This window comes from Oreochromis niloticus, linkage group LG15 (assembly GCF_001858045.2).
Source record: "Oreochromis niloticus isolate F11D_XX linkage group LG15, O_niloticus_UMD_NMBU, whole genome shotgun sequence".
NCBI lineage: Eukaryota > Metazoa > Chordata > Actinopteri > Cichliformes > Cichlidae > Oreochromis > Oreochromis niloticus.
In genome coordinates, this window is record NC_031980.2 from 34,273,912 (window position 1) to 34,286,463 (window position 12,552).

A 12,552-nucleotide genomic window follows, 5' to 3' on the forward strand; every position below is an offset into this window, starting at 1 on the left:
ATGAGTGCAAGACCTGTCAGTTCAGCATGAAGCGATTGCCTCAATTGCATTGAGAACTGCTACATTTAAAAGATTCAGCACATTTCTTCAGTTCAACAGTATTTTTTACCCTCCACCAATAACACACCATGCTGTTAATATTCAATAAATATTCAAAAAAAATCATTTAAAAAAGAATATCAATTGCTAAAGACACGATAAATACTTTTGAATATCTAAACAGCATAACATTCATATTCAAAACAAAAATTTTTTCTTGTAGTCAATTTATTCCAAGAAAGGGAAATTAAATAAATGAAAACAAGATACTGTGCTCTGATACAGTGATCCAGACTCTTAAGTATCTAAGTTAGGGAACAGTTTACCAGCTTCCCGACTGTTGTACTCTGAAAGAATACAGTGTTGTTCAGTCCCTTGGTAATAATTGTAGTATTGTAGATGAAGTGCGTAGATCACTCCAAACATTACCAAGAAGTTCATCAGCAGTTCTTTGGAGACCTCCACAAAGTCATTCTGGAGGACTTTCACAGGCTGGTAATGAACTGGATCGCTGTCATCGATTACTATAATGAGGGCCGCCGCATCATCTCAGATCTGGCTCAACATACTCGTCCTGAATGAGAGAGAGTGACAAGAAATTAATCACAGGATGATTTAATGACAAATAACCTCCAATTAATCATCTTCATCAGAAAGGTGGTTTGCACAGTTGTGACCCAAAAGATTCTGCAAATCGTCATAGTGCTTTTATGTGTTTAAGTATTGCCCAGCAACGATTACTGTGCAGAAGTTATGTCTGAAAGCTATGCATTATTTTGTTACAACTCTATATTGTTGTAGTTGTTTTGAGAACAAACTACAAACCAAAGCTTTTGCTGTCCTACTCGTATTGGGAGCCTTCTATTTGAATAAAGTCATCAGCTGAATAAGATGGCTGTCAGGTTTGGCGTCGAATGTGTTGGACATGGTCTATTTGAACCCCTTTGAAGGTTGGAGCCCTGAGTACACTTTCACTTGAAAATAAAAGAGTGCAATACAGCAAAACTATTTCGTCAGTTCGAAACTATAATGGAACTATGATGAAGTGGTAGTTATGGCTCTTCTCCATACAGTGATATTTGTTCCTCTCTACAAGTGTAAGGGAAACTCCAAGTTTTGACCTGCCAGCATCATGAAAGTAAATGTAGTGGCTAGCACATTTGTTTTCTGTTCTGGCATTTCTCTACATGGTTATAAGACTAAACGTTAACTTCTCTTTTCTTTCACCAGCTCATGTCACTTTTCTAACAACTACTCCTAGCCTTTTTCATCGATACTGGAAACTTCATTAACGTCATCCCTTTAAATTTAAAAGACTTTGTCATAATATCTGTATACAATAGAGAGCATTGTATCAAAAAGGGGGGAAAAAAATCAAATACCTCAGAATAAAACACTCCCCATTGTTTAAAAACTTAGCAGCTTGTCTCAGCTACCACTGTGAACTTGGTCAGCTAACTTAGTGAACTGGCTGTGTTAGCTGTTAGCTTATTAATTGTTAGCTAATGGTACCACTGACATTTCCAGTCAGTCTTCAGTCCCAAACAACTGGAGACAAGTGGGCAGAGCTACATATTTGTCTCGAAATGACCTTACTAATGAAGTCTTTATTTGGAGAAAATAAAAAAATAAATACATAAAAATTAAACGGTCAGTTGACTGTTTTTAAAGCTTGCAGTTAATGCAGATTTTTTAAATGACCCAAAAAAATTCATTGCAGTAAATTCATCACTTGTAAGTCAAATAGTTTTTTAAATGTTTAAAATGTTTATGAAATGTTTGAAAAGAAATAAAAGGAAACAAAAACAAACAAACAAAGAAAAAAGCAAAAAACAAATAATTTGTTAAACTTTGCCCATTATGCAAATGCAAGAACCTGTGAGCAACTGAAAAAAAGACTTTTTCCATTGTCTTTCCAGCTGTTATAACAGACTAAAGACATCTTTTTTGTTTGGGGTCAAACTGACCCCAGGAATCAAAACCTTCCAAAGATGTCTGCCATGTAAAAGAGCAGGTACTTAATATCCAAAATAGCTCCAAAAGTTAATCAAAAATAACATGTTGAACAAACTCAAATGGAAGAGAATGTTAGATGAACTTAAGATGACTGATTTTTTTTTTTTGTTTAAATAGTTGACACATTTTTATATTCTCCTGTGAATAAAATACAGATTTATACAAATTATGTATACTAATACATATTTTACACAGCATTACAATTTTAGATGGAATTGGGGTTGAAATAATATAACAATATATTAATATGTCATGAATTAAAGGATAAATTAAATGTAAAATAAATTAGTTTATTTAAATAAACTGGTCGAATAGCTTTACCAACGTAGTATTTTGTTTGCCCATGCTGATGAAATCATCAGACCGGCAGCAGACATTATTCCATAAACAGATATGGTTCACAGAAATCTATTTTTAGCACAAACACACACAAAAAAAAAATAGCTGAGCCTCCAATTTGTGTGCTTCTCTTCTCCCACCTAGGCTTTGGCGGCTCTGTGAGGCCGTTCTCAGGCTCAATAACAATGTTATCATTTAGTCTAGTATCTGAAACCTTCCCAGTTATAAACATCGCTACATGCATAATAGACCACATAAATTATATGCTCTTAAATAATATGCTCCTTGACTTTGTGAGGTATGTTATTTTAAATATTTCTTCAACGCGATTTTATCAGCGACATTTACATTTTCAGTTGCTGAGGTTCTATGTGTTATGTGTGGCAGCTGCTGTTTTGGTAATGTCATTAACAGTATGAAGTGAAGTAATTCTCCATTCTGCTCCCGTCACCATAAAATCGGGAACTATGGCGGGGAACAAAAAAAGCGTGAGAAATTGGGGGAAAAGCAGGAGGGAAGACTGAATAATAGGACTGGGGTAATGGATAGCCGTCGTTTTTCTTGCGCTTGTGCTTGTGTGTGTGTGTGTGATAGCGTGTATGTCAAACTGTGACAATGTTTGCTTGCACCATTTTCCTGACATTGTGGTAGATCTCTGAGATACTGCCAAAACTGACATGCCACATAGCAGATGTTTAAAACTTTTTTTTGTAATTTTTTTCTATACAAGTTTTGTTTTTCTTTTCCCTTTTTTGTACATTTGTTTTTTTGTGTGTTTTCTTACATTGTGTTCTGCGTTAACCTGTGTGTCTTATGTTGTTGTTCATTAATGTAGAACAGACTACAACAGAATTGCTTCCAGTTGGTACAAAAACATGACGGGCATGACTCGGGTAGAATTGTTGTTGCAAAAGTTCACGACGTTCATGAAGTTGTTGAAATCCACTCTCCCTCAGGATTGCAGGAAAATCTGCTACTGTGCATTAACAAGGGTTTCCCAGCAATATCCCAGCAGTATCCATGTATTTGTCTGACTTTTATATATTTGCTGTGTTTCATTGAAGTGTGCTATATATTAAAAAAACAAAACAAAACACAGCCATACATCCATTTTCTTAACTGCTTATTCCTTTTCTGTTGCTAATAGTTCTAAGATATAAGTCCAGTCGCTTTCTTTCCAAGCTCCTCTCATGACTGACTCTTTCCAAGTTGACTCTCATGACCTGGAGGACTGAGAACCTACAGAGACACCATGTACATCTGTGTCTCTGTAAGAGTCCTGTAACAAAGTAGATACCTGTCCAGGCTACACCAGCTTTAACACATGTCAGCTCCAGCGCTTTGGCAATCCAGGTTCAATACCTGCTCTACATATGATAAACTAAAATAAATGAATACATATAATTCACACACACAACTCATATAATCACTGTCATACCACACATTGTCATTTGCACTGCTGTGCATGCACAACTCACAAGTTGCTCTATTTATTTATTTATTTTAGATATATCTTGCACTAATGCATATAGGTTTGACTTTTATTATGTTTTTTTTCCCTAGAATGCGTCCTTATGTCTTGTAGTTAAACCTTACTTAAAAAGCCAGATCAGGATTTGTGTTTCAATACACATATCACGCATTATCTTTAAATTAGAAACATCCTGTCTCAGAGTGATGCTGAAAAACTACTTTGTGCATTTATTACTTCTAGGCTGGACTACTCTAATTCATAGTTATAAAAGTCCCTCAAAGCCTTCACTTGATCCAAAATGTTGCAGATGTTCTTTGCTCTCAGACTGCTGATTTACTTGTGGTTCCTACAGTATTTAATAGTAGAATGGGAGGCAGAGTCTGCAGCTTTCAGGCCTCTCTTCAGTGGAACCAGCTCCCAGTTTGGATTCTGGAGACAGACATGCTCTCTACTTTAAGATTAGGCTTAAAACTTTACTTTTTGATAAAGCATTTAATTTAGGCTGTATCGGGTGATCCTGAATCCTCTCTTAGTTATGCTGCAATAGGTTCCTCTCTAAGATATTTATGGATGGTCTATGGATTCTAGTGCTAGTTTTGTATTGGTGTTAGCTTCAGTTAGTTTATATATGCTGTCAGTGTTTCCCAATCTGTTCTGTTCTGCACCCTCATTTCAGTCTTCATGTTAAGTGTAAGTTTTCTTGTATCCATGTTTAACTATGTGTCTTTTCATTTTTTTTCCCCCTATTTTACTTTGAGGGACATTTTCTCTTGTTTTGAGTTTTGCTTCATGTCTCTGTCCTGATTGTCTGCACATGTATCTCATTCCTCCAGCTGTGCCTTATTGCTAATAAGCCTTCTGTGTTTATGCACAGTCCAGTACTCCCTGTGTCCTTTGTAATGGCATATGTTGTGCAACCACTGGCATGTGCTGCCCTGCTCCTGCACCCTTGCATTTCCTGGTATCACCTAATTCACTGGATTCTGGGTTTGTTTGTATCACAGAGCACGATAGCGGCTTTCTGTTTTTACATTTTTCATTCCATATTCTCCCTGCAGTATTCTGCATTTGGGTCCTCCACCTCCACATTACAATCCACACAATACTGTGACAGCTACATTCTGGTAAAAGGTAGACTAGAGATGCCTGCCAGATGATTCAGCCTTTTTTCATTTTGCAGATATTGTTGTGTTATCATAGCTGCTGGTTTCTCACACATGCTCGAGGTGTTCTTTAGCGTCAGTACCATGATTCACTGCATTTATGGCAAAAGTGAGGCAGTCTGATTCCCAAGTTGTGACATATGAAAGCTTGTGAAGGTTCATTAAATTTAAACGGACTGAGCATGATTTTTCAACCTGCAAGGTTAATGTTGTAAAGCCTTCAGTTTTCAGGCCCCTCTTCTGTGGAACCAGCTTCCAGTTTGGATTCGGGAGACAGACACTATCTCTACTTCCAAGGTTAGGCTTAAAACTTTCCTTTTTGCTAAAGCATATAGTTAGGGCTGGACCAGGTGACCCTGAATCCTCCCTTAGTTATGCTGCAATAGACGTAGGCTGCCGGGGGATTCCCATGATGCATTGAGTTTTTCCTTTCCAGTCACCTTTCTCACTCACTATGTGTTAATAGACCTCTCTGCATTGAATCATATCTGTTATTAATCTCTGTCTCTCTTCCACAGCATGTCTTTCATCCTGTTTTCCTTCTCTCACCCCAACCGGTCGCAGCAGATGGCCCCGCCCCTCCCTGAGCCTGGTTCTGCCGGAGGTTTCTTCCTGTTAAAAGGGAGTTTTTCCTTCCCACTGTCGCCAAAGTGCTTGCTCATAGGGGGTCATATGATTGTTGGGTTTTTCTCTGTACCTATGAAGCGCCTTGAGGTGACTTTTGTTGTGATTTGGTGCTATATAAATAAAATTGAATTGAATTGAATTGTGTAATTTAACCCAAACCGCCATATTTTCCTAAATATCTTTTTTGAATTGAAGCTTTGCAGTGCAGATAGTACATGTTTTCTTTTTTCTATAGCTTTCTGTGGCCAAATTTTAAATACTTGTTAAAATAAATTGGATTTGTTGGTTTATCATTTTAATTAAGTTCATTAGTCATTAGTTTCAGTCCCACCCTGTGGCCATGAAAGACATGCTTGAACACTATCCTTTTTTTCTTCTTTTTTTTCCCAAGATTGATGTTTGCCCTTTTAGGCCGCACAAGATGACAGCAAAAGTAACAAAACAGCACATTAAATGAATTATATTCTGGGTGGAAGTTGATCCAAAATATACTGCATTGTTGATTCATCTTCAAAGACGTCAGTTTGGAAAAGGTCACGGTAATTGAAAACCAAAGCAAATCAACCTTGAGTTTTGTTTTTTTTTTCCTTATTCCGGTCCTCCCAAAATCCATTTAAACAATTTTAAATTGATGATGTCACTATTTTGACCACAGCAACAGCTTGATCTTCAGGGGTCATGCTGCCAACTCATACTTTAAAGAGAGTTTTGTGCTCAGTGAGAGGCACTTATATGAAAAGATTAAACCTTATTCCCTCAAGACCCCCAGCCTGAAAGATTGAAGTAGATTTCAAAGGGGTTGGTTGAAGGAATCACTTCCCTTTGGCCAGACTGGAAAAAATGAAAACCCGCATTACTTAATTGAGATGTCTGATCTCAGTTCAGGTGGTGGCTACTGCTGGGACCTTGTATCAAGTTAGCTGTAAACAGAACAGTTCAAACAGAGGGCTTAAAGAACCAGGCTTTTACAACCCAGTGGAGTACCTTGTTAAGATAAAAAGTCATCCCACCTCCAAGATATTACTGTTACTCAGCGTTAAAGTTTCACACTGTAATTTCTATTTGCTGAGCAGTATTTTGGGAAACTTCATCATTTGTGATGCATACTCAAACTATCAAAGTTGAGCTTATGTCATTGATCCATCCAATTTCTGCTGTTTACCTGAGTTGAAACCTCCCTCTCTCTCTCATGCCCGGCTCATCACATCTCTTCATCTCGTCAGCATGCCGCGGGCCTGCCCTTGGGCCTCCACCTATACAGAACATCTGCCACAGAAGGTCCATGAGGTGTCACGTTCAGATGCCCAAAGCCCCTCAACTGGCTGATAATGTGAATAAAATGGAAAAAATTAGTTTTAGTTTAGTACTGAAAACATATTTCAACATTTTAAAGAAAGGTAAAATATTTCTATATGTTTGTGGGAAAAATATTTTGGGTAAAATAAATAAATCAAACTTAGTTTTTGGGGATTTGAATAAGGAACTACTGTCCTAATTCAGCTACTGTCCTTATAATCTCTAACCCTGGCAACTAACTTACAGTATTTACAGTTGGTAAATACTGTAAGTTAGTTTATGTTACGAGACAGGAAGATCCGTTTAACTTCTGCTGTCCACCCAAAAAAAAAATATTATGATGATGAAGGGTGTGGGTTTCAGGAAGGGTGGGTGGAGATGCAGAGGTTAAGGTAGGAGTCACGGCCATTCTCTTATGCTTAGACAGCAGAGCTTTTGATCTGCCTTTTTCAAAAGCAGCTGACTCATTTTTGAGGAAGTCGTGATAAAAATCCACAAGGAAACTAGGGCAAACAATGACTTAATCGATGGAAGGGGCTCTGTGACTTTAACCCAATGTCAAAGGATGTAATTCAATTTTAAAGTTGGTTGTTTAAGCAAAACAACAAAGAAAAAGACTTGAGGGTAAAAGTGACGTCAGCGTAAGAAGATATTGTAAGAAAAAAGAGAACGGGTGATTAGTCATTAAAAAAATCTATACTAACAGAGTCAAGTTTGTGTGTAGAGAATATGGAAAATCTTGCTATAGAATAACTGGATATTCACAACTGTCTTTACTCAAGGTGATGTCAAAGCAACACAGAGGCTAAAGAATTTTTGTTTCTTGTAGTACTGGTGCTGAAGAACAGCTCCACAATGTCCACTGGCCTCTAATATGACACACTTGGCTGGTCAGGTCCTTCTCATTGGTTTTGTTCTTGCTAGGTTGACATTATCACATAAAACTACAGCTACCAGGTGTGCAAGTAGGAATTAGCTACATCACATTCATATTTATGAATAATCAATAAGAGTAAGACGTTCAGACAGAGCCCAGCAAACCAAAATAAGATCAGAACTGCAGCATAATTTACCAACTGGTGTAACGCTTGTGTTGTTGAGTTTTTTATCCACAACATGAATATAAAACTCTACTTTGGCCCAAACTATAGCTACTTGTAGTTGGCTTAAAGTGTTTTCACAAGCCTCTGGGCTGAAATCCAAGGAACCCTCCCCTCCCCCCTCCATTGCAACAGCGGTTTTATGAGTTTTTATAAAGCTGTATATGCTTTCATTTTTTTAATGGCTTGTATGCTAACAATGAGTTAATTGCATCAGTCTCTCTCCCACAATCCCTCAACTGTGCAAAGATATCTTACAGGAATCTCAAATCCACAACAGTCTGCAACAATCATGCCACCGTGTCAGTATGATGGATAACTGCGTAACATATTAGATCAATTTTAAGATAAACCATGATGTAAAAAATCGCCTGAATCATAATACTCTGATCGCCCCCTCTTTTCTATACAGTTGGTTTTTCACCACCCCCATACAATCGTGCTTTCATTAACCTGGGGCCTCTATGTTAGCGAAGTCAACATCGGTCCAGCTTTCCACCTAGATTGCCAAAGAACAAAGGCTTTTCCATTACTGCCCTGGGAAAGTGAACAATTATAGGCACCAGAAGTACACATAGTTGTGAAATTTCATAATGATACTTTGGACTGTGAGAAGTTGATTCAGTATATACACTGCATTAAAATTACTTGCTTTAAAAATGTGAGCTTTCACAATGCTGCTATAATCTTGGGCATGTGCCTTTTTTTTTTCAAAAACCAACTAAAAACAGAAAAAACAGCTCATTACAATTCCTGCCCTATCCCATTTGATTTTATTTTCTTGTCTTATTACAGGCAGTAGAATAAGAATAAGCCAGCAAGCTAAAGATGCACAAGGATTTCCACTTTGTTAAGGAGATTACACCAACGTCCTTATGACATCCCCTTGAGTGATATGTGACGTCACTGGTTTTATTATCAACGGGCCCTTTCTAATTATAGTGGTGTATTATCACGACTGTCATGTGTGATGTCCAAATGCTATGCCACATTAGCTACCCCTTAACTGAGCATAAATCCACACCATTCTTAAATTTGTTCACAGTGTTCGTGTCTGGAGATAGATACATACGGTTACCACTCACTTTTCAACCTCTTCAAGATCCTAGTAACTCACCAGAAGAATCTAGAACTGATCAAGCGTGAAGAGAGAAGAGGATATTATGTTGAAAGCAACTTGGTTATAAGTTGCTGACTGGGACAAATTAGTGGCCAATTACATCTCGGGAAACCAAGAGAAACACATCAGGCCAAACACAGATATACAGGTCTGCAGTGGTTGTGCTTCTATATTCATGAATAATGGGAAATCCCCCTCACACCATGAAACATCCTGAGGATTCCCTGCTAGCATTTACCTGCCCAGCACGTTGCTGCTTCAGGGAACTGGACCTGGTTTTATTGTGAGAAACTACTAAGCTGGATTCTTTTTTTTTCTCTTTTTCTTTTGCATTACAGGCTGGATATTGCAATGCTGTGACCAAAATAACTCAATAAACTTTTAGTGGGAAAGTTTAATACCTACGCAGCTCTTGTGTGGTCTTCTTTTCATGATAAAGGCCTCATTTTCCACCCATGCTCTGGAAAGTCAAGCTGTAGAGTAAATCAGCAGAGTTGCTTGGTCTTGCACAGAGGCACGAGTTCCTTCATTTCCCTGCTCCTGAACAACTGCTCTGCTGGAAGATGGACTTAAATAGGTGGGGTGGCGGAGAGGGATGAACCTGATTTTATCATTGTATGACAACAAGTCATGAATGGATCATTTCAAAAATATGGCTGAAATTTGATTTTGCAATGTGCATTTGCAATGTGCACACGTATGCAGAATTGTAACAACTCGAAACATGTTTTTCATGTTTTTCTATAGGCATCTCCAAGCAGGCGATAAAAAATAGCAGTAAACATTAAGTACATAAATAGATGTAATGATCTGCATCCCTCGAAATCCATTAAAACAGTTTAAGACCCACTGCACAGTGTGAGATTTTGATTAGAGACGATGATTTATAGATGAAAGGCATGCCACCTCGATGTAGAGATTAGCCGTGTAACACTGTTTACTTTAACGCACAAACATGAAATATGTCAAACATGTCTTTACCCGCCTAGTGTAACGGCAGATGAGAGGAAGAGGTTGGAAAATGCCAGGTGAGGTCTCAGATGAATACAACACTTATCATCAACCACATTTTGGCGCCACCCGCACAGAAGACAAACTTGCTCTTTGTGCTATTTCCCTGACAGGTATAATTATATTCCAGTGCATTTATCTACCACAAAATAAATTGGTATACGGTATGATCACTCTAAGTTAATTTTTTTAGGGCTTTTTTGCACAAGGTGGCCAAGAAATTGCCAGAGGAGATAAATGACTGTGCTAAAGGCATCTTTGTGCGGTGAGTTTATCTGAGTAACTTCTAAAACATCTGAAGGAAACCAAACAGAAACTTTACTTTTCTTGAATTTTTTGTGTTATATATATTCTTTCTTTCTTTTTCTTTTTTGTTTTGCTATTGTTGCACTGAGAGGGCAAATGCACTGCAACACTGCATGGCTGCAGACATGACCATATGATGTAAAGGGTTGCAAAAGTGAAGGATTTATTTTTGTTGTGAAGGAGAAAAAGCTGCAGTGTAAATTTTATTTTTACGGCATACCTACATATACTGTAGTTGCCTGTTTAGCCATTTCCTGTTAGTTTACTTTTATCTACATATCACAGATCTTGAACGGAGGCATTGCAGTAGTCATGGAAGCTGAATGTGTGGTATATCTTAAAGAAGTAAACCTTTAAGTTTTCCTGAGGCCACTGATCTCACTGCTTCCATCAGTGAGATCATGTAAGTCATGTGAGCCGTCGGGGCCACGTCATCTGCATGGTTTAAAAGAGTTTCGCCACATTGTTTCAGTGCTGCAGGTGATATTGTTTGTGTGCATAGAATAAAAGAAGTGGTTATAAAACACAATAATGTGGATTTCTTGTTGATTTTTTAAAAATAAATATTTTACTATTAAAATAAAAACACACTCTGACACAATACTAGATGAGCTCACTCATCACACACGGTATCCATAGCAAGAAATGTTTAAGTCAAAGCAGAGTAAGATAAATACTGCAGCAGACATGTTCCTCATGCATTCCGCCGATCAGCATGCATTTGTTTTGACTGCCCTCAAATAAAACCAAAAAAAGAAATAAAATTGAATTAAAACCAGTCCACATTCTATTTTAAACTGGTTCCTTTTCCATCTCTGACGCTAACATCTTTTCCATAATTTGACACATTTGGTCATGCATGTTAGCCTGTACGTTGATAGAGCAGCCTTCATTACTGCTTCTTTCTTTTAGAAAAGCCTTTCATACCAAGTCTGAAGTTACCAAATGGGTTAGCACTGCTATTGCCTGTGGTGGTGTTGATAAGCCTTACATAAAGACTAGCTTATCTATTCTTATTACACCACTGTCCAAGTCAAATTCAATCCATATATTTATATAAGATCAAGCATTTGTCATAGTGAGAAATACTTAAAGTAATGCCAAGTAACGTTTACTTCAGATAAAGTGCCAGTATTGGTCTATCAGTCCTTGACATCATAACTACATAAGTATAAGAAGTTGCTCTTGCCTGCACTGTGTTACCATCAAATTACAGGTAAAGGTAACATAGTCTAGGATTCCAGCCAATTCAAGTCAGCTAAATAGTTAAATCATGTTGAGCAAAATTTAATACTCTGGATTCATTGTCTCCTTTGGACATGCTTAAATCAGAGTGAACACTGTGAGCTAATTACACACAGATTTTCCCATCTAAAAATTCATGACTAGACTCAGAGTTTTAGCTTTCTAGAAGCCACAACACCTAGCTTTTACATACCTGTTCAAGTGGCACTTACTGCAGATCCAAATGGGTGAAATTAGACCAGAGCAGTACCTCTGCAGTGAGCTGACTATATCAGCAAGGTTTACTGAAGTTATCCAAGGACCAATGAGTTACTGCCATAGTGACGTTTCTCTGTCCATCCCACCACAATTTACAACAATCCCTACTCGCCCTAGAGTTTTGGTCAGAAACTTTGGTCAAAGCATTATGGGTATTAATTAACTGCGATGGAGTGAGCAGTATGTGCTGATGCGCACAATGATGTTCTGATTTCTGTTATTATCATTGGGCCGATCTGTCTGCTGATGTGCATTTGAATCTCATTATATACTTTAAACAACACTAAAAGCATCAAATTAAGATTACTGCAACATTATTACCATGTTATTATTATTATTATTATTATTACATTTTGTCATTCTTTATTTAGATTGCATCATATCCTTGGCTAAATACATGAACAGACTGCCCTCATTGTTTACACGTCAGAATAATGAAGTCTGTGATTCATTTAGACTCACTAGATTTTTTTTTTACTTGAAGGACGGTTACCTGAAGTGATGCCAACCAGCAGTTGTTAAAAAAGATGAATCACCTAACATGAAGAAAGTTACACA

The 12,552-nt window shown here is 37.5% G+C and overlaps 1 long non-coding RNA gene across 1 annotated transcript; it reads right to left on the bottom strand.

Moving 5' to 3' along the window:
• Positions 1-321: 321 nt before the first annotated feature.
• LOC112842524 (uncharacterized) lies at positions 322-12,082 on the bottom strand. Its single transcript, XR_003214336.1, has 3 exons — positions 11,930-12,082; positions 6,821-6,980; positions 322-613 (listed from the first exon to the last, which is right to left on the bottom strand). It is a non-coding gene; the product is annotated as an uncharacterized LOC112842524 (long non-coding RNA).
• Between the last annotated feature and the right edge of the window lie 470 nt (positions 12,083-12,552).